The 19,632-nt window shown below is 42.2% G+C and overlaps 1 protein-coding gene and 1 long non-coding RNA gene across 2 annotated transcripts in view; one reads left to right on the forward strand and one right to left on the reverse strand.

The window, feature by feature from the left end:
* The window catches only part of ACO1 (aconitase 1), a 61,244-nt gene extending 46,835 nt beyond the window's left edge, over positions 1-14,409 (reverse strand). Inside the window, exon 1 of the mRNA XM_045840551.1 lies at positions 14,270-14,409. The gene's annotated coding sequence lies outside the window, so the exon portion shown is untranslated. The remainder of the gene's footprint in view (positions 1-14,269) is intronic.
* A 550-nt stretch (positions 14,410-14,959) lies between these two features.
* On the forward strand, positions 14,960-19,417 carry LOC123820225. The gene is made up of 3 exons (XR_006785914.1): positions 14,960-15,081; positions 16,544-16,642; positions 19,230-19,417. It is a non-coding gene; the product is annotated as an uncharacterized LOC123820225 (long non-coding RNA).
* Positions 19,418-19,632: the final 215 nt, after the last annotated feature.

Genomic DNA, 19,632 nt, shown 5'->3' on the forward strand with positions numbered 1-19,632 from the left:
AATGCAAATTTCCTACAGGGAAAAATAAAAGACTTAAAATCCTTTATAAGTAAAGTTGGAAAAAAGCACTACTTAAGCATATCACAGTCTCTGGCACTTCTGTGAGTTAGTTCTATAATCATTTACTGAACCTTCCAGGTGGTTCAGAATTCCAGAGAACTGACTGAAAGCTGAGCGTTGGGAAAACCACTTATACTTAAGTTTTGACAATATGTCCTGGGTCACCAGTTTACTCCAAGAGAGGCAGAGGAGTAAGGGTAAATCAATGTTATCAGAATAAATATCAAACAGAACTCCTTATTCAGATTCAGCTTAAGAAATGTGAGCCAAGACTCACATTAAGTGATAGTAAGTGAAAAAAGTTACAGAAAATATATATACTAGAATCAATTTTCAGTTTAAAACCTTCAAGACTATTAGCGTATATTCATTCCCACACATATACCATCATACATGAAAATGAATATAAAAAAGAAAGATATAAGTTAACATTGATGATCCCTAAGTAGAAGGCATTGCATAAAGGGGGTGGGGCCTTAACTTTCTATGTTATATACCTCTGAATGTAATCCAAATTCTATTTTCCATAGGCATGGGTTCACTGACTTTTTTTTTTAAAGCAGAAGTAGCCATTTAAAATTTTTACATAACATCCTTAGAGGATATTTCATATAGGAGGGCATAGTGACTATAAAATGAGAACTTGAGAGCTTTGGCAATATCTTTTGAAAAGAAGACAAAACAGATGTGGCTGGTGTGGCTCAGTTGTTTGAAGCTTCATACTGTAAACCAAAAGGTCACAGGCTTGATTCCTGGTCAGGGTATGTGCCTAGGTTGCAGGTTCAGTCCCCATTCCAGGTGTATACAAGAGGCAACCGATTGATGCTTCTCTCTCATATCCCTGTTTCTCTCTCTTCTTTTCCCTCTCTCTAAAATTGATAAGCATATCCTAGGTGAGGATTAAAAAAAAGAAGATAAAAGAGTTCACGAAGTTTCTGAAACTACAATATGCAGCTCTTTCTTTAATAATGTCTGATGAGGATACACTTAAAAGTAAATTTGTAACTATTACTTTTTTGCAAAACTTACCTTGCTCCCCAAAATATGTCCTCCATTATCCACTAGTGTAGTGAAATGGTTCATATTTAACCTTAGATGTTCAACTCCATACTCATAAAGTCAAACATATTCATCTAAGCTCAACTTCTTCCTTCTTACCCCAACCCCAGGCTCCTCTGCTCCCCGTGGAATCCTAGTAGGGTGATACCAAGTTTATTTTTGAATCAGATCTTCATGGGTGGTATACATTTACAAAGATTACACTAAGAAACGGATGCTTATTATAGAAACGTTAGAAAACGCAGATGAACAAAAAAAAAGTCAATCAAAAGTCATGTATTATGGTTGGAGTTTCATTTAACATGATTTTAAAATGTATTTTGATTTCTTAACAAAATGGATTAGACCTCACATTGTTCTGTAAATTGCTTTTTTCACTCAGCAATAGACCACAAACATCTTTATAGGGCAATCATATGATTTTATAGCATTTTTAATTCTACCATAAAAATCTGTCATTCAGATATATAATAATTTATTTAAATGCTTATTAAAATACCCATGCTTCTCAACTTACAAGGGGCTTACATCCTAATAAAGTCATTGTAAATTGAAAATAGCGTAAGTCAAAAATGCATTTAATACACCTAACCTATTGAACATCATAGGTTAGCCAGGCCTACCTTAAAACGTGCCCAGAACACTCACATTAGTCTGCAGTTGGGCAAAATCACCTCGCTGCTGCCACCCAGCATCACGGGAGAGCACCACACCACATACTGCTAGCCCAGGAAAAAGCCAAAATTTGAAATTCGAGTATGTTTTCTACTGAATATGGACCACTTTCACACCATAAGTTGGAGACCATCTGTACTTAGGCTGTTTCCAAATATTTACATTCAAACAATGCTGCAACCTTTGTACACACTTCTTTGAATAGATTCTCAATCCACTTCCTTAAAATACATTCCTAGCTTTTCATTCCTAGAAGTAAGACAGCAGGGTGAAAGAATTTGCCTGCCCCCTTTTGTTCCACAGCTCCATGTTGCCTGGGGAAGGCTACACCAGTTTTATAACCTTTGTCTCAGGCAGTGAATGGGGTTGCCTAAACCAGGCAACATAACTTCATTTTTACTCTTTGCAAAATTGAGAGATTACTAAACTAATCTTGGGTATTTCTTTAATTGCTAGTGAAAATGAATACTTTTCCATCTGTTAGTTAGACATCTGAATTTCTTCTTTTGTACACTGTGTGTCTGCCAGATGGGCCAAACTGAGTGACACTAAGCCGGCCTCTGGTGACCAAATGTTCTCATCTCCAACCAGAGTTGATTGAGCTAAGAATGTGGATGAGACTCCAATTCTGGAGAAACAAAGACCGCCCTTGGCCTCTAGCTGTTCTTTAGACTTGTAGTCTACAAGATTCCCCTTTACATGAAGAAAGCTCCAAAATCTAATGTACAATTTCCCCCCGTGCTCTGGTATACTGTGAACCTCGTTCGGTATAGCAAGGTAAGTGGACAATTAGCTTAAGTCACGGGCAAAATCCCCATTTGGGTCAGTGAGCTTTGCTATCTGTAAGCCAGACTGAACATCCAAGCCCGGGCAGCAATGTTACAAAAGGGTTTTAAGAGGGAGTCTGAGGACAGCGTATGGACAGTACACTGCTGAACCATCACTCTTGCTAGACCATCTCAGACCCTATACCCAGATGACAGTGAATGTCACACAATGACGCTTATTCAGCACAGCCAGCTCTGTAGAGATGTTTGGAACAACTGACTGACTAGCTACAAGCCAGTGATCAGATAAAATAAGACTCACTTCTTTGGTCTCTTTCCTGCCTTTGCAGTATATAAATCCAAGATTTAGCTGCTTTTGTTGCTAAGAGTTGAATCCTCTTAGCTTGCCTTATGACACAGAAAGAGGCATAAATAGGAGTGGACCCTACACTAACCACAGGATTTCTGTCACCTGTAGGAAGGAGAGGAGGAGAGGAATAACCCTGGACAGCAGAATGCCAGTCAGTAATGGGGTGGGGAGGATACAGCTATTTGGGAAGGGGGAGGTGGGTAGGGTTGGGTAGGGAATGTGAGTCTCAGTTTCCAGGACAGCTTGCATAGTCTGAAAGAACTTCCTGGTAATTAGCTGAGAATTGGGACTCTAGAGTTTAAAGTACAAAAACAAATCCTCCAAATTGCTTATTTAGGCTATCTAAAGACAAAAAAGAGTGAATTTTTAAAATGTATGCAAATAACCAAAAGTTGCTTCTTTTGTTATTTCATGTTGTTTACCCACCTCTCTTCCTCTTCTCACTTTCCTAAATATATCCATCCTGAATGTTCATGGCTTCTAACTCCAAGGTTAAATATAATCTCTAGAGTTCAATTCAGTTCACTATAAAAATTAGCTATGCTTCATTTTTTTTGTTTGTTTAAAGAGAAATTAATTGGTCCTAAAATGACTCCTAAACTGACTGTCATGTGTGTGAACATCATTCTACTTATAAACAACTTTTGACCAAAGTGAGATTCCAAGGATGTTGATATGAGCATAAACAAGATGCAATCAGAACCGTTCAGACCATCAAACCACCACAGATTGTCGGCTTGGTTCTTTCACAGAGCCCCGAGCTAGCAGTCAGCTCTTTGCTATATTTGATGCAGATGCATGTGGGAAACTGGGGTAACCTAAATATCTCTGAATTTTCCCAGAGACCACATTACCTGTTTGATCCTCTTGGAATCATGAAAAGTAACTTAAAAAAAGTCTCTTAAATGTGATACTTGTCATGCAAATAATTTTGCAAGAGAAGTGATAAGAGCTCTTGTTTGTTGGATGGAGAATTAAAAAACACAAAAAGTAGTGCATAAGGAGGGACTTGGAGAAAGAAATGGCTTCACAACACTGTAAGCAAATCCATCAATATATTTTTCTTTTCTGTATACATGCAAAGTGCACTTTACCCTATAAAAATGAACAAAACTGCCTCCTACGTGAGAAAGCTTTACCTTCACACAATTTGTGTCTTTTTGCTAAATTTTTAGGCTAATATGTTTTCACTTATCCTTCTATCTTATCCTAGACAACTGACCAGAATGCTTCTCATATATTCCTCAATTTTTTAAAGAGTTGTAACAGTTTTTAAGTGATTCAGTTACATGTTGAAATAAGTCATATAACCTTTCTGTGCCTTGGTTTCCCAATCTGTAACATACGGTTAGTTGATGATCTAAAAAGTCCCTTCTGAGTGAAAAAAATTCTGATTCATTCATTCACTCAATACATATTTATATTAACCATCTGACCTGTGCCAGGAACTGTTTGAGGCATTGGGGATACACCTGGGTACACAACTAACAAAGTCCCTGCCCTCATGGTGCTTCCATTTTAGTGGAAGGAGACAGAAGAAACAAAAATGAAATACAAACAGAATGTCAGAGAGTGAGTGACCAGCTGTGAGGAAAAAGCAGGATGAGAGCATTAGGGAGTGTCAGTGCCTTGAAGGATGTCAGAAGATCAAAGCTGGCCTCACCAATAAGTAGCCACTGAGTAGAGCCTTGAAGGAAGCAAGGAAACATGTTATGTGCAATCTGGAGGAGGGGTAAGATCAGGTGCAAAGGCACTGAGGTGGGTCTGAAAAGGCAAGAGGGCCAGAGTGAATGAGTGCAGAAAAAGAGGACTCGAGATGAGCAGAGTAGGCCACCCTAGAGATTTTGATTAAAAGCAAACTACAAAGTACTCTCCTAGCTTTACACTTGGTTTAAACTGCAGATTCCCAGCACCAGAATTTGTTAAAGTTGGATAAGAAATTAACTTCTAACACGAAAGTATTAGATTGCATTTAAAAAGTGGCTACTTCCTTAAATATAACCTTTCTGTTTCCCTGAACTTCATTATTAAGTAACACTGGAAATTTCCAGGATGTATCATAAAAATGATTATAACTCACTTGGCAGATATATGTAGCCACTGCCAAGGGCAAGTCTGATTTGGGGTGTCTGGGGCCCTGATTCAGCAGCCCCTGCCCAGAAAGTAAAGCCCCTGTCTCTCTTGAGGCTCCCTAGTACTAGGCTTGCTGGCCAACATGGCACAATATCATATGCAATTGCCAAAAGACAAAGGCTAACCCAGCACATCTTTTAAGCTTTTATATTAATTGCATGAGCACAAATTCAAAAGAACAGAAATAGTGGGCTGCTATAAGCAGAGTTTCACTAAATGTCTTGGTGAACTTGAGAATTTATAATTCCAGAGATGCACTGAGAAAGAAAGTCATCATAGGGTCAGGAAACATTTGGCCAGGAAGTAAAGGAAGAAGCTGGCCAGGGCCCTCTCAGAACCAGGAGTCCTGACCCAGCCGGAGCTCTGCTCCTGACCTCCACTCCCGACCTCCTCCTTTCCTCATTAAGGTCAGTCCTCAGCCCCTTCTTAGAATGTGGGTCCTCTACCCTGCAGCAACCCCCCATCGCCAGAGGGGTTTCAAAAATAACACTTGCAGAGACCCCACCAAGTCCTTTTGCGTCCAAGTCTTGAGAGCGGGAAAGAGGGGAGCAGGCAGCTGTGGTTTGTTATAGCACTGCAGAGCAGCTTAGTGGAGGTCCATTCTTTAAGAGAGCTGCATGAATTTTTGAAGTTCCTGAACTCATTTAATAGATTCTTGCTCATGAATTTTTCTAACTCAAATTTTAGAAAAGAAAGAGAGTCACCACTAACAGTTGGATGTCAGGCCTCCAGCAGTTGCCCAGGACAGCATTTATCTACATGAATTCACCAAGTTTCTGAGGTCATCTACTGCCACCCACATCAGAACTGCCTGGGCTCAAGAATGATGACTCATGCTAGGCAAGTTGCCAGGAGCTTGAGGTATACATCCACATATTTACTGAATTTCCAGAAGAAAGGCGACTGCCAGAAGGAGCCGATGCTCCTGTTCTGAGCAGCACATTCTGGTCCTGCAGCAGTGCAGCTATGTGCTTAGGAGCTGAAATGTGAAGCCAGAATGCAGGCTTGCTGACATGGAGGAATGGAACTCAAACCCAGGTCCACCAGACTCTCAAGTGTGGCTCTTAAGCAACTATGCTGTAGTCCATCTCAGTGGTACACACCACAGTAGCATGACATCCATATGCAATGGGTCAAAGATGTGACAAGTAAGAGTGGCATGAGACCATGACACATCTGGTAGCTAGATTGGTCTATAGAAGGGACTGATGTGGATTCATTTATACTGTTGACATTTATGGACTACCAGGATAAAATGATAAAAATCCCCCTTGCACTTCAGTCCCACAGACTGGTCAGGAGGTAAAGACAGTGCTTTGTGGTCCATGCTACAGCAGTGGGAGAGCCAGGGTCACAAAGAATCCTCTAGGGAGAAACCTTAATCCAGAATGGGAGGTGGTCATGAGGGCCTCTGGGTGCCAGCAACACCATGTGCAAGCCTTCCAGAATGACACAGGGTGACAGAGCTAGGGAAAGAACTTTCTGGGCAGAAAAACAGCACATATAAAGGCACGGAAGTGTGCCCCTGTGGGAGCTGCATACTGGACAGAGCTAAGAGGAAAGGAAAAGATGGGGACAAGGCCCACATCATAAGGGACTTCACAGAAAGGTTCAGGTTTCTCCTCAAGATAGGATGCATCATTAAAGATTCTAAGCTGGAATCTGAAAGATCTGATTTGATTTTAAGAGATCACTTTGGTAGTGATAGGGAACAACTCACAGGAAAGATGCTGGGCTGGTGTCAGGGAGACAGGTTACGGTAGTATTCTAATCAAGTCAGAAAAGAGAGCAGTAACTATGTAGATCCCAGAAAGAGTTAGGAAAGCAGAATGGACTGAGGGTGAGCATTGAAGAAAGAGAGGCCAAGGAGAACCCTCGTGTTCCTCATCTGGGCAAGTTGGCAGAGCTGATGACCAAGATGGGAAGCAGGCAGTTTGTGTGATCTGGTGAATTTGGGATGATGATATCCAGCAGGCAGCTGCATACCTAGGCCTGGAGCTCAGGAGTTCTGGGCTGGGACAGAAGTTCAGAAGAACAGAAGCAACTGTTAGACATGATGCCACAAGTGCCACATCATTCCATAAGCACTGAATCTGATGACATGTGCTGAGTACCTTTGGGGTGCCATGCACCTCACCTCTGTCATGGTCCCTCAGCAACTCTGTGATAAAAGTATCACCGTTCCATTTTGCAGGTGGGTGAAATGAGGATCAGAGGGGTTAAGTAACTTGCCAAGTTCTCATGGCTGGTACAAGGCCAAGCTGGGAGACAAACCTAGGCCCCCAGTGCCAGGGCTGACTCTCCTGCACCATGCTACCTCTCAGCAGGCAGCACAAGTGACATCATTGTATAGTCACTCCTCACACAAGGACTCAAATTAACCAAATGGATTTTTTAAAATTAGAACTCACTTTAAAACAAGCTTCATACTCAAAGGTACGTATGTGAGGACTAACTAGTCACACTCTATTTTCCCTAAAATATCCTTAACTTTGGCAAAATTTGTATGATAGATAACTTTCAAAGGGTGGGTTGGTGTCAACAGTATAGATGTCACCAGCACTAAAAATGTAACTGATTCCTTATCTGAGCAAATAAGGGTTTTATAAAATATACCATCCTTAAAAACAATCTTGAGGCTGGTTTAGTCCCACCACTATTACAGAACTGTACTGTGGGTATGTCTGCCCCAGCATAGCTCTCACATGTAAGGGACTGTCAGCAATGGTTGATTCACCTGTTCTCAACCAAAATTCGAACCCAGTGATTACATAGGAGGCCACTTTCTTAGACTGAGGCAGCTTCCTCTTCATGAACTATGCCACAATGTGGACTATGCTTTGTGATTTTACAATAACAGTCATAAAAGGATGATGAGGATAAGGAATAAAGTCCTCCATAAACATCTGAGCAACAGCCCAGGCAAACCACACTACCCAAAGATGGGCTTGCCCAGAGTTGTCCTTAGGTCAGGAGAAGGGAATGAGAATCACACCAGCACTCATGCACTAGCCTTGCTGATTCATCACAAGGTAGATTAACTTTTAAAACAAAGACTAAAGCAGAACGTGAGGAATCTGAGAAACAGCTGGTTCAGAGAGTTGTGAAATCACTTTAGCTGTTCTATGGCATTACGGGACACATACTTACCTCAGGAACCTGGTATGTCTCCCAAATACATAATGCTTAGGAAGATAGTTCCCTGACTTTGCCTGTTTGCAACATCTAATCTCAAAGCCCTTTGGTTTCTCATCAAAACTGAAAATCAGACTGCTATTGTCTGCTGTATTCAAGATTCACATATTTACCTAAACCTCAGTTTACTTCTTTGCAGATTTGAGGTAATAATACCTGGCCTGCACTGCTCTGTCCAGCTCCCGGTGGCTGCTGAGATAACTAAACAAGGTAACAGGTGAAAACACAATGCGCCCTGGGAAACTCTGTACCTGTGAGCTATCACTGTTCATGAGATTGATAACAACTTCATGGGGAAATGGGCCCTCAATATAGCTTATTTCTTTATTGAAGATTTACGGACACTATGTTTCTTTACCAAACATTTTAAAACACTATGGATACTCTAAAATATATCCAGAGCCACTCTTACCTACTGGGCAGGGGTGGGAGGGCAGGGAACACATTATAAAATCAGGAAAGGCCTAAAAGACCCAGAATATATTTGAAAAAGTGATAACAGACCATAAAGAAAAATATTTTCCTCAAAAAGTTGTCATTTTAGATTGGCTCAAACTTAAGAGTCTCTTTGTCACAATTCTTTAAAATCCTCTCGGGTGAGATCAAATGTTCTTGGTCGTAAGCAGTTACTGTAAACTTTTCTTTCAATGTGATGCATTTCTTATGTAAGTTGTCCTCCATGAACTTAATCAAAATTAATTTGGCATTTATTTTTTAAGCATCCTTTGCATTAGGCACTGCTAAGTAATACAGGAGATAAGGAAAACACTTCTTTGCTTTATACAAATAGTAGAATCTAACCAGGAGACAAAAATAAACATACAAATCACTAATGTAGAGTAAGAATCATAAGAAAGTCCACAGGAGAGAGACAGCTGTAGCTAGGAGAGTGGAGAAAGGCTTTACAGGGAGTGGGGAAGCAAAGAGGGAAGACCGATTTACACAGACAAAGCAAATGCAGCCACAGAGAAGCAGGGCAGTGTCGCAAGTGCTCAAGGTCCACCCGATGGTTCCCTCAGGCCAACATTAGGGCAGAATAGTGTAAAGACCTTGCTATAGCAGTCAGTCCATGGTTGTCACTAAAAAGACACAGCAAAGATTTTTTTTTTAAATTTATATAGCTGAAAATGAAGATGTCAACTCCTGGCAGAGGGAGAAAGAAGAGAGTATGAGGAAAGGTGTAGATAAAACAAGACTGGCCAAACGTTAATGTTCCTAATTGTAAAGCTGGAAGTTTCTACTCTCCACTTCCATGTATGTCTGAAATTTTCCATTAAAACTAGCTAAAAAAGAAATCGAGGCCAGATGATCTAGGCAGGTGGTCTGCTGATGGCTTCTCAGGTGATGGTGTTAATTTTATCAAGAACTTTTGAAACTTTGGGTCATCTGGATGGAGTGGGTGGATGGAGGCTGGAGCCTGCTCCATAGGGAAGTAGACGCAAAGCAACGTGACAAGCCCAGTCAGCGTTTGTTTTCAGTTCCTCACTTCCCACTGGGAGGAAGGGAGCAGCAGGGTCTGCTTTTAGGCAATCCGGGGTAAGTCCATCTAAGAAAAATGAAGGCAATTGTACTGTTCCCAAAGTACTATGTGTACAAGTAATGCAGAGGGTTTTTTGGTCATGTCAAATTTAATACTTGTCATATCAAATGTAATACTTATTTAATACTAGCTAGACAATATTGATAGGCAAGGTGAAGAAAATTTAAAAACCAACTGTGGCCCAACACCCAGAGGGAAGCCCTTAGTCCGGCAGAGCCTCTGCCTCGGTCCTCGCATGTGCACAGACCTACCCCCCCCCCACCCCCCTGCACCCGAGCACATGCTTTCTCTCCTTGTAAACAGGATCACAGGGAAATATTCTTGGGTAATATGTTTTTAAATTTAAAATGTATACTTTGGCTATTTTGTGAAATAGGATTTTACACCATCATTGTAAGGGCGGCATGATAATTCATTAAAGAATACTTTGATCTGGGGCTTAAGTCAAACAACACTTTTTAACCAAGCACTCTGATCTGAGAGAGCTCTTTCTCAAGATTATTTTGAGTTAATATATACTAGTATCACACCTGTTCAGAACTATAATGTGACAACTGACATAATTTGTTTTATTGTGGGAGAGGAGGTGGTGGTAATATTCTTACTAGAGAAAGAACTATCTTCCTGTTAAAAGTTGTTGGGATTTTAGTCTTGAGTTTTGAGTTTTGTCTTCAGGTTGTAAAAGCAATACAGGAATGCTGTGGGGTAGGCAGACATATGGTGTTACAACATGTAACAAGTAAAAAATCCCGTCTTCCTTCCACCCCATAACACACTGCTCAGAATTGGCTATGGTTAATGTTTGGTATGTCTGTCTTCCAAACATTTATAAAGCTATTTTAAATACACAGAATATATAATCACACACCCACACAACTTAGGTACATAAATAGATACATGAATACCCATATACACATTAGGGTATACACAGTGTATATATAAGATATATTATATATTTTTTTCATATATATACACATACAATGAGAATTTCCCCCTTTTTAACATTTCTTTTGTCCCTGCCCCTGGAATCAAGATATCTTAGAGATACCACCAATTTTTGCATAAGAACAACCCAAGTTCACACTGGGTTAGACTTGCAGGTCCCTCCATCCCAGCACAACTGAGATGGCTCCTGAGAGGCAGTTGGGAACAAAGACATCCCCCTCCTCAATCCATGGCTGTGTCCTCAAAATTTGAACATACTTGACCTTCCTTTAAACAACCTGCTGTGTTGTCTTCTTTGATTTCAAATCCTTTGCAGTTGTCACTCCAGCTATGTCTGTCTTGGAGTATCAAGTCCCTGATATTCATGCATAAAGTCCTAAAGAATTTCCTTTTCCATGAAACTACCTCCTTGAAGCATGGCTTCTGTCCTAACATTCTGGGACAGGGGTCTGCAAACTGTGGTTTTGCACCTGTTTTTGTAAACAAAGTTTTATTGAACCCAGCTATGCCCATTCATTTACATCTCATCTATGGCTGTTTTCATACTCTAACAGCACAGCTGCATAGTTGCAACAGAGACAGTAGAACCCACAAAGTGTAAAATACTATCCGATCCTTTACAAAAACATCTGCTGACCTATGTTCTAGAAGATAGTGAAAATAGACTGTTTTTTTCCCTATCAAAATTTGGAGAACTTGAATCACATGCCCTCTATCCAATGTTTTTGTCCTGGTTAAAGAGTTTGTTGTCTATTAAAATACAAAGAAAAATCACCCTGGCTCTGACAATAGCAATGGTTTGCTGGTAGACCTTTAACAACGTGCTGAGAGTGGGGAGCCCTGATTTACGGCATTTGCAGATTTCCAGAGTGTAAACATACCCATAATGGCTTACTTAAAGCTGAAAAATGTGATGCCACTGAACACGAAACTGGGAAGAAACGCATACAAATGCTAGTGCAAACCAGATCCTGCAAACCACTGGCTCCTTCAGATGTCTGCAATGTTCCAAAATGAGACAGACACCAATGGCCCAAGCCCTCACTTTAAAGATGAAGAGACTGAGGCCTAGATAAAATACTTTGCCCAAGACAGGCCTAGTGACTGGGACCAGACTGGAGTTCATTTCCCTGTAGAGTCTGCCTGCCTCACAAGGAGTGGCTTTCTCCAAAAAATAAAGACTGAGAAAGGAAGGCAAAGGAAGTTCTTTGCCAGGCACATGGTAATAAATGTTGGCTTTATTATCATCACAGTTTGGGACTTTGGCTTTCTCAGCACATGCTCTGAAGCACACATCTAGAAGGGGAATTGTTCTTCACATGGGACCATGTTTCATGTAAACACTGACAGTGCACTGTCTCTCAATGATCCAGCAGTTCCCTAAGTGAACTGCTAAGTGAGTCTGCTTACAGCAGACTGGAAGCTCCAGAAAGACAGGGGCCATATCTGTCGTTGCTCACTACTTTCCCCAGAGTCCAGTGCAGAACTGGGCACTTGGTAAGCAGGTGGTAAGTGGGAGATCAATACATATCTTTCTACCAAGCATAGAGCAGATGCTCAGAGGTTGGATCATTAGCTTCTCCCATCTGTGGACAGTGTAACTATAGATGCAACATGCCCTTGTGCTTGCAACATGTCCAAAGTATAAGCTACAGTGTGGAGCACGAGAGACTCTCTGGATGGAGGAGCAAAAGGGAGGACAGAGTTAGAGAACATCTTTTCCTTGATGTACATAATTTCTACCTGAACTTGTGCTGACACAACATGAAGTCAAGAAAATAATCCAGTGAGAGATCCCACCTACCACACACCAGGATGTAGGTTATTGCTTTCTGACATGGAAGTGCCATTCACACTGACACACCTCTAAAGTAGAAAGTGCAAGAACTCCAGGACTGGGGAATCAGTCCAACAAATTCAAGTCTACACAACCATACACAGAAATTAACATGGAGGAAAGGAAGGCAAAAGCATGCATGCATCCCTGTTCTTTCAGAAATAACTTCTTGACCACCTGGTAACTTACACACAAACCCCTACACACTTGACATGAACTCCCCATGGGCTCTTCTTGGAATCTCCAGATCCTGTCTGACACATCACTGCTGCAATCTGGATGAACAGAGAGGTGAGCTGTGGAGGCACAGAAACAACCAAAGCCACCTGTGAGCCTTGCTGAGTTTTCAGAAGGCTAGCAGGCCTCCCCATTGCTTATATGGGGCCTTAGCACTTGGTTTCCAAAGTAAGGTTGGTTCCAAATGGCAGAGGTTAACACTGTCCAAGGCATGAGGTGGTATGTGTTTCCATTCAGAGGAAGGATAACAAACAAGAAGCAGGGCCAAAGTGATCGAAGCCTCCAAAGTATTTCCCACACCAGTGGTTCTCACAGTGTGATATGGTACAGGGCATTCTTTTGAAATAATACCAGGATGCTATTTGCTTTTTTCACTCTTGCGTTTTCAGAAGTACACAGTGACGTTTTCCAAGTCTATGTGACATGTAATATTGCAACAGACTGAATGCAGAATCAGATCTCAGAATCTATCTGCCTACTATGAAACCTGACATCTAAGAGATTTGCAAAAATATAAAATGCCATTCTTTACAGTAACATTCAATTTTGGAAAATATGGCAGCTTTCATAAAAATATGGTAACGTGTAATAGGCCCACTGTTATTTTTAAATGAATTATTAAGTTTAGAAAAAATTTCTGCTCTACATGGTAAATGGCCCACATAAACAACAGCGCCGTAGTATACTAATTTGAAGAAAGTAAAGGAGTTCTGAGTCCCCCCAAAAGTTTGAGAATTGCTGTCCTAGAGGCTGTGCCCCTCCCCAGCCCTCACAGCCCTTACCCGTAGGGTTCTGTGTGGTGCAGGAGGCCAAGATGTGCTATTCTGATGTGCGGGCTGAGTTAGGAAAGGCAGCCCATGCTCCTTCCTGGGTCTCTGAATCTATTACAGTGGGCTCTGTGCCCTCCCTCCCACCTTCCATCGTGGGGTCTTTTCCCCCTCGCCCCATTTTTCTCTTGCCACTTGGTGTGGATTTCCCAATCTACCAGCATGTGAGTGAGGATTTCCTTATCTGGCCAGCCGGAGCTCCGCGAGGCCTACCAGGTGAGGCCCGCATGTACCCTTCTCGGAGTTAGGGCTCCCCTGTTTGGCTGGCCTGCACAGCCTCGGTGAGGGCTCGCCAGTGGGGCCCCTGCATCGCTAGGATTCTTGGAGCCGCACGCACACCGAGACGAAGGTAGAAGAGGAGAGCCACTACCAGTACTGAACCCCGCTCCCCGCACGGCATGGCAACTGTCTAGGCAAAGAGGTCAGTCCCCAGGGAGAACTGGTCCTGGATTCTTCCCTTGGCCTTCCCAGACTCTCCCCCGCCCCCAGCCACTCTGCAAGCCTGAATCGAGAGCTCGGGGAAACGGGTCCCGGACGTCCTGAAACAGTCTCACACAGACTCCTCCAGAGACAGGGCGGCCGGAGCTCCCGCCCGGGATGTCAGGCCTTTCAGTCGGTACTCACTACAGGATGCACGGTGGGGCTCAGATGGCCAGGCGGACACTAAGCTGCGGGCTGCTCCAGTGCACTGAGCTGCGGGGTGCGCTTCCGTGAGCTGCGTGGTTCCAGCTACTGACACCTCCTCTGTGCTCCTCCCTAGGCCACCCCCGGCCAGGGGGCGGAGCTGGGGCGGGGCAGAAGATTGGGGCCTGGATCTGCTGGAGCTCTGTCCTGAGGGGGAGGGTGGGGGCGGAGTCTGCCGTGGCTCCTCCTCCCCCATCCCACTGGAGGGACTTCACTCTGGTAAGGAGGGAGGGTTGCCGACTCCGTAGTCACCGCGCAACCCTACTGACTTTGTTTTGGGCCGGAGTCCACTCCTGCCTTTCTTTGGCCTGGGACCAGGGTGACTTTAGCTCACTTTGGGACCTGGAGTGCGACGGCCCAGGCCCAGCTTGCACTAGAAAGTGAGGGGAGGGGAAGAAATGAAGCTTTTAAAAAACGATTTGGCCGAACGCCACCCTAAGGCTTCATTATTTGGCTGCTTCAGTAGGTGTGATCTGTATGTAATCGACGGTCTCGCTTCTCTCTACCGCCTCGCCCGCCACCCCCCCTACACACAGCGCACGCGCTTCAATTCCTTGCAAAGCCTGCCAAGTGGTCATCAGGGTCACGCTGACATGATAGGACTGCGACATTTCCATGGGTACAAAGGCAAAGTTTCTCTGTGTGATTTTTTAAACTTGCGAAAACACTCTACAATGCAGGCTGTTCATCGGTCTGATGTTAGTGAAATGGGTGAGAGTTGACACCGTGGGCCTTCACAGGACCTGCTTTTGGTATGTTGGTTGGTGCCATGCCCTCTCAGGCAAATGTGAGTCCAATGAAGTGATTAGATCTTTCTAGATGAAAGGTTGTGAGGTTTTCCTGCACAACTTATATGGGAAGTTATTGTAGTTTTCTATCTTTTAAAAAATATTAGTTTCAGGTGTACAGCGTAGTGGTTAGACAATGTAGTTTTCTATCTTGAGTATCTGAATAAATAGTTTATAAGATGAATAATAGCTAATACTAATACCTGTTTCCAGTTACCATGCTCTTACTTTGTGCAGGGCCCTATGATTGGATCTTTACATGTTATTTAATTCACCTCTTCAACTGCCCTATGAAGTGAGGAATATTCCCCTATTGTGCAAATATGAAATGTCCCATAACGAGGATTCAATCCTCAGGCCTATCTGACTCTGAAGCCCACACTTTTTTCATCATGCTATGCTATAAAGTAGAGTCATTCCCTAGTTAGATTTAATTTTAAAGGGGATATTAACTATATTTCAAATATCAGAGAAGACTTTCTTCCCACCCACTTTCTAAATTCCTTTCATTCATATTTATTAAACAAACTTTCCTTGAGTGTCCACCATATGCCGGAGATTCATGACCAACCCTGAAAAATAATACTAGAGACTTCCCCCACTCCCACGCCTTGGCAGTTATGGAGAATATGAGTATAGCAGGAGTGGGCAGAAGGTGGGGAGGTAGGAAGAGAGCACTTCCAGCTAAATTTTCATTTTAAGACAGCCTTTCAAAAATCAAAATTTCTGAATGTTTAATGATAACAGGCATATAATATGACAATTGGTAATCCTTGACAGAAAATAATTAAAGCAGAACTGTAAAGGGAATTGAAATTTAGTAGTAGACACTTTGGACAAAAACATGAAGGAAATAGTTCCCACTCTGCTGCTCTTGGGAATGTCATTAGTGACATGCATATTGCAAACCCACTGGCCTCTCTTCTGTGCTTGTCCTTGCTGACTGCTCTATGGTATTTGACACCAGTAACTAGCCTTTCTGTGAAATTTTAACCTCCTTTTGGCTTTAGAGCTCTGTGCTTTCCTGACTTACCTCTTTCTTAGGCTCCTTCACTATACTCTGTACTCTCACTCTATCTGTGACTTCATACACTGATGAGTTTTCTTCATTTATCTCTAATGCAGGCTTCCTGCCACCAATAGCTGAAGTCCACCACATCTGCCTTCATTGATATTAACCCTCTTCAGATCCCCACACTCCTTATTCCCAGACATTTGTGGGGCATTGCCACCTGGATATTCCAAAGGCACCTGGCATTCTTCCCATCTAAAATGGGAATTCAGTGTCTTCTCTAACCATCTGTCTGTCCCCTCCTATGCATGCAGTTTTTCCTCATCCTAAATACCACCTCTTGAATTGCAATCATATGGTATGTTGAGAAAGCTAAACTTCTAATGGTTCAGAATCATATTACTATGCTCATAGGTTTGCCTGGTAAATATTTCTGTCATAATACAGAAGATTCTGCAAGTGGCCCAAAGGAGTGCATATACTTCATAGGCCTTCTGAGAGGAAGCCATCCAGGTGAGCTAACTGCTTATGTATTAAAGATCTACACCCAGGGGCAGAAGGGTCCTTAGTAGAGGTAGCATCATTGTTCTTTCTAATAGCCTTAGCAACAGAAGTTTCTGTTACTATAAGGTCAGAGAACTGTTAACATCGTAGGGATGTGTCTCATTACACTCCAACTGACTTAAGTTATTTGTACAAATTGGACTTACTCAGTTTATAGAAAGGTCTAAAAACCTGGACCCAACAAACTTTATATTATGCTTTTGTTGGTTCATGCAGACTCAAGGAAAAGCCCTGAGGCTGAAAATCTACCACTGTAAGCGGAGGACAGGGAAGGGCAGGGAGAAACTGAAGAAAGAGGCTGGCCATTCCAGTCTGGCAACTAACTGAGTCTCTTAAGGAAAACTTACATAGGAGATGCCCCTTGGGCACGTGCAAGATAAAGTGGCAGTTCTCTACACTGCTTGAAAGGCGTCAGAAAATTATGTAAGGTAAAGTGGGGGCAGAGATACAAATAGACACTAATTGCAAATGCTACCAGGTATGGAAAATTGCTTCACATCCCTGACCAGGTCAGAAGAACAGCCTGTTCTAGAAACTAGGATATAGCTGGAGTCAGGGAAAGGGCCCTGATTAATCTCAGAATTACGCAGTGTCTAAGGCAGGATTTTGGTAAGTAGTTTGTGTTCTAGCCCAGGTCCAGCTCAGGGGTCCCAGCAGCAGTCATTTCATGGAACAGTCTCTCCTTCACAGCTCTGCAATTGATAATGCATGTTCAGACATGTTATTTAATAGAAAGGAAGTGATGTAGTAAGAGAAAGGCAGCCTAGCATAAAGGTCCCTAAAACTCTTGGTGCACTGAAAACACACATTCCCATGTTGCACTCTTAGAAAGACCAGGTTTGAAAGTCTGACCACCCTTTGAGAAACAGCAGTGTTGGGTCCCAAACTGGGTGTTTTTTAGAATCACCAGGAGGTGTTTATTAAAAATACAGCTTCTTGTGCCCCTCATCTCCTAGAATGTTAGATTCACTAGGTCAGGGTGGGATTGTGCATAAAGTATGAGGAATCTAAATGCTATAGGTAATTCGTCTCTAGCATGTCCACAGACTGACACCAGGGAGCTGCTACTTGGAAATATATGCTTCACAAAGGTACGACCACGTCAGTTTGTCCACCATCCCTAGCACAAAGCCTGGAACACAGTAGGCTCTATATACATGTTTGTTGACTAACTTATTGTCAGTTTCTTCCCCCTGTCTATTGGCCTGTGTGCTGTTCAGTATTTTCATAACACAGAAGAGAGATATCTTTTTGGCAATAAATAAAGTATAAGGTAGTATTTCCTGAAATTCTTGTTTAAAGGGACTTTGGAATACCGAAGTTCATTACTAAATTATGTCTTCCTCATATGAGAGGAAGTTGGAAATAAACGTTTTATTCCTCTAAAAATTGCTATATTCATAATAAGGAAAGGCATTTCTTAGCCTCATCTTGGCCCTGCAAAGATATGCAGCTGCCACCACCCCTACTGTCTGTTATAGTCTAATTTTTTTTTAAAATTTATTGGTTTACAGAGAGAAAGGAAGAGTAAGGATGGGGCAGGTGGTGGGAGAGAGGAGAGAGAGAGACTTGTTTTTCTACTTATTCATGCATTCATTGGTTGCTTCTTATATGTGTCTGACTGGGGATCAAACCCATGGCCTTGGTGTATCAGGATGACACTCTAACCAACTGAGCAACCCAGCAAGGGCTAGTCTTAATTTTTGTATGCTCTTTCTTGCTGCCTAAGTGCCTAAATTTGTGAGCTGCCTTTCCAGAGAAGAAGGATCATTTGGCCACCTGATGAACAATTAACTGCCATTCCCTTCACTATAACTAATAATAAAAGACAAATGTGACTAAATGACCCATTAAATCTTTACAGCAACCCTCTCAGGCTGGTGACATTGTTGCCATTTCACAAATGAGATTTAGAATGATCACATAATTTGGTTCAGGTCATCTATCGCATAGATGGTGATGTTGGGGTTTGAACAAAGGCGGATATAACTCCATATTGTGCTTTTACCCTCTATGCAAGCAAATACAGTTTTATTGAAGTGAAATCACTGCATACCCTAAGGTTATAAATTACTTATTCTTTGCACAAAAGAAGAGGAAATTAGGTGTTCTAGGAGGGAATGTTGTTCTATCACCATGTATCAAAAATTCATTTTTTGTTTATTTTTAGGGCTTCTCCAGGGTAGTGGTAAAGAGGTCCCTGCTACGGCCCTGTACTGTAGGGGCACGCGGGTGAAGTGCTCCACATCCTGGGGGATGCAGGTGTTAGAAATCAGGAGCACTAATATTGTTCAGAGGCCGTTGGTACTGACTTATTTAATTTTTTTCCCCAGAGGATGATTTAGTAACATTGACAAATGGAAGTTAAAAAAAAAAGCTAGCTCCTCCATCACTAACTGGACTCATTTGCAGTTCCAGGTTATGAAGAGACTGCTTTCACATATTAATTTATTTTTAAAAAGTCTTTCTATAGTTTTTATGTCTCTTATGCTCTCTTCACTCTTTTCCATGTTTTAATCTCTTTGTCTTTATTCAGGGTATTTCTTAGTGACCTGTCTTCAAGATACAATAAAAGCAGTGGATTCCCTGAGCTCATATTCCCTCAGCTACAAAGCAAACTCACTGTCTGCATAGCATACACCTGGGCTTCTCCCTGTTGTACCCGCTGGGAATTGGTACAGCATTTTGTTCATGCTCCTGGTTGTGTATGAGTAATAAAGTACTTTGTCTCTGACCCAAGAATCTTATCTTTTCTACCAACATCCACGAAATGGTAACAGGCTATATTGTGAGCTTGTGTAGGGTAAAATCTCAGATCCTATGAGTTTTGGTGAGAAGGTGGAATGCTGGTAGAGACATGCCTTTTTGGAAGGCCCCACAGGCTGTGTTAGTGGACATGAGGAGACTCTTGAGGATCCAGTAGTGAATGCACTCACCCA

The sequence above is a fragment of the Phyllostomus hastatus genome, unplaced genomic scaffold (assembly GCF_019186645.2).
Source record: "Phyllostomus hastatus isolate PE091 unplaced genomic scaffold, TTU_PhHast_1.1 phas_contig_34, whole genome shotgun sequence".
NCBI classification, from domain to species: Eukaryota; Metazoa; Chordata; class Mammalia; order Chiroptera; family Phyllostomidae; genus Phyllostomus; species Phyllostomus hastatus.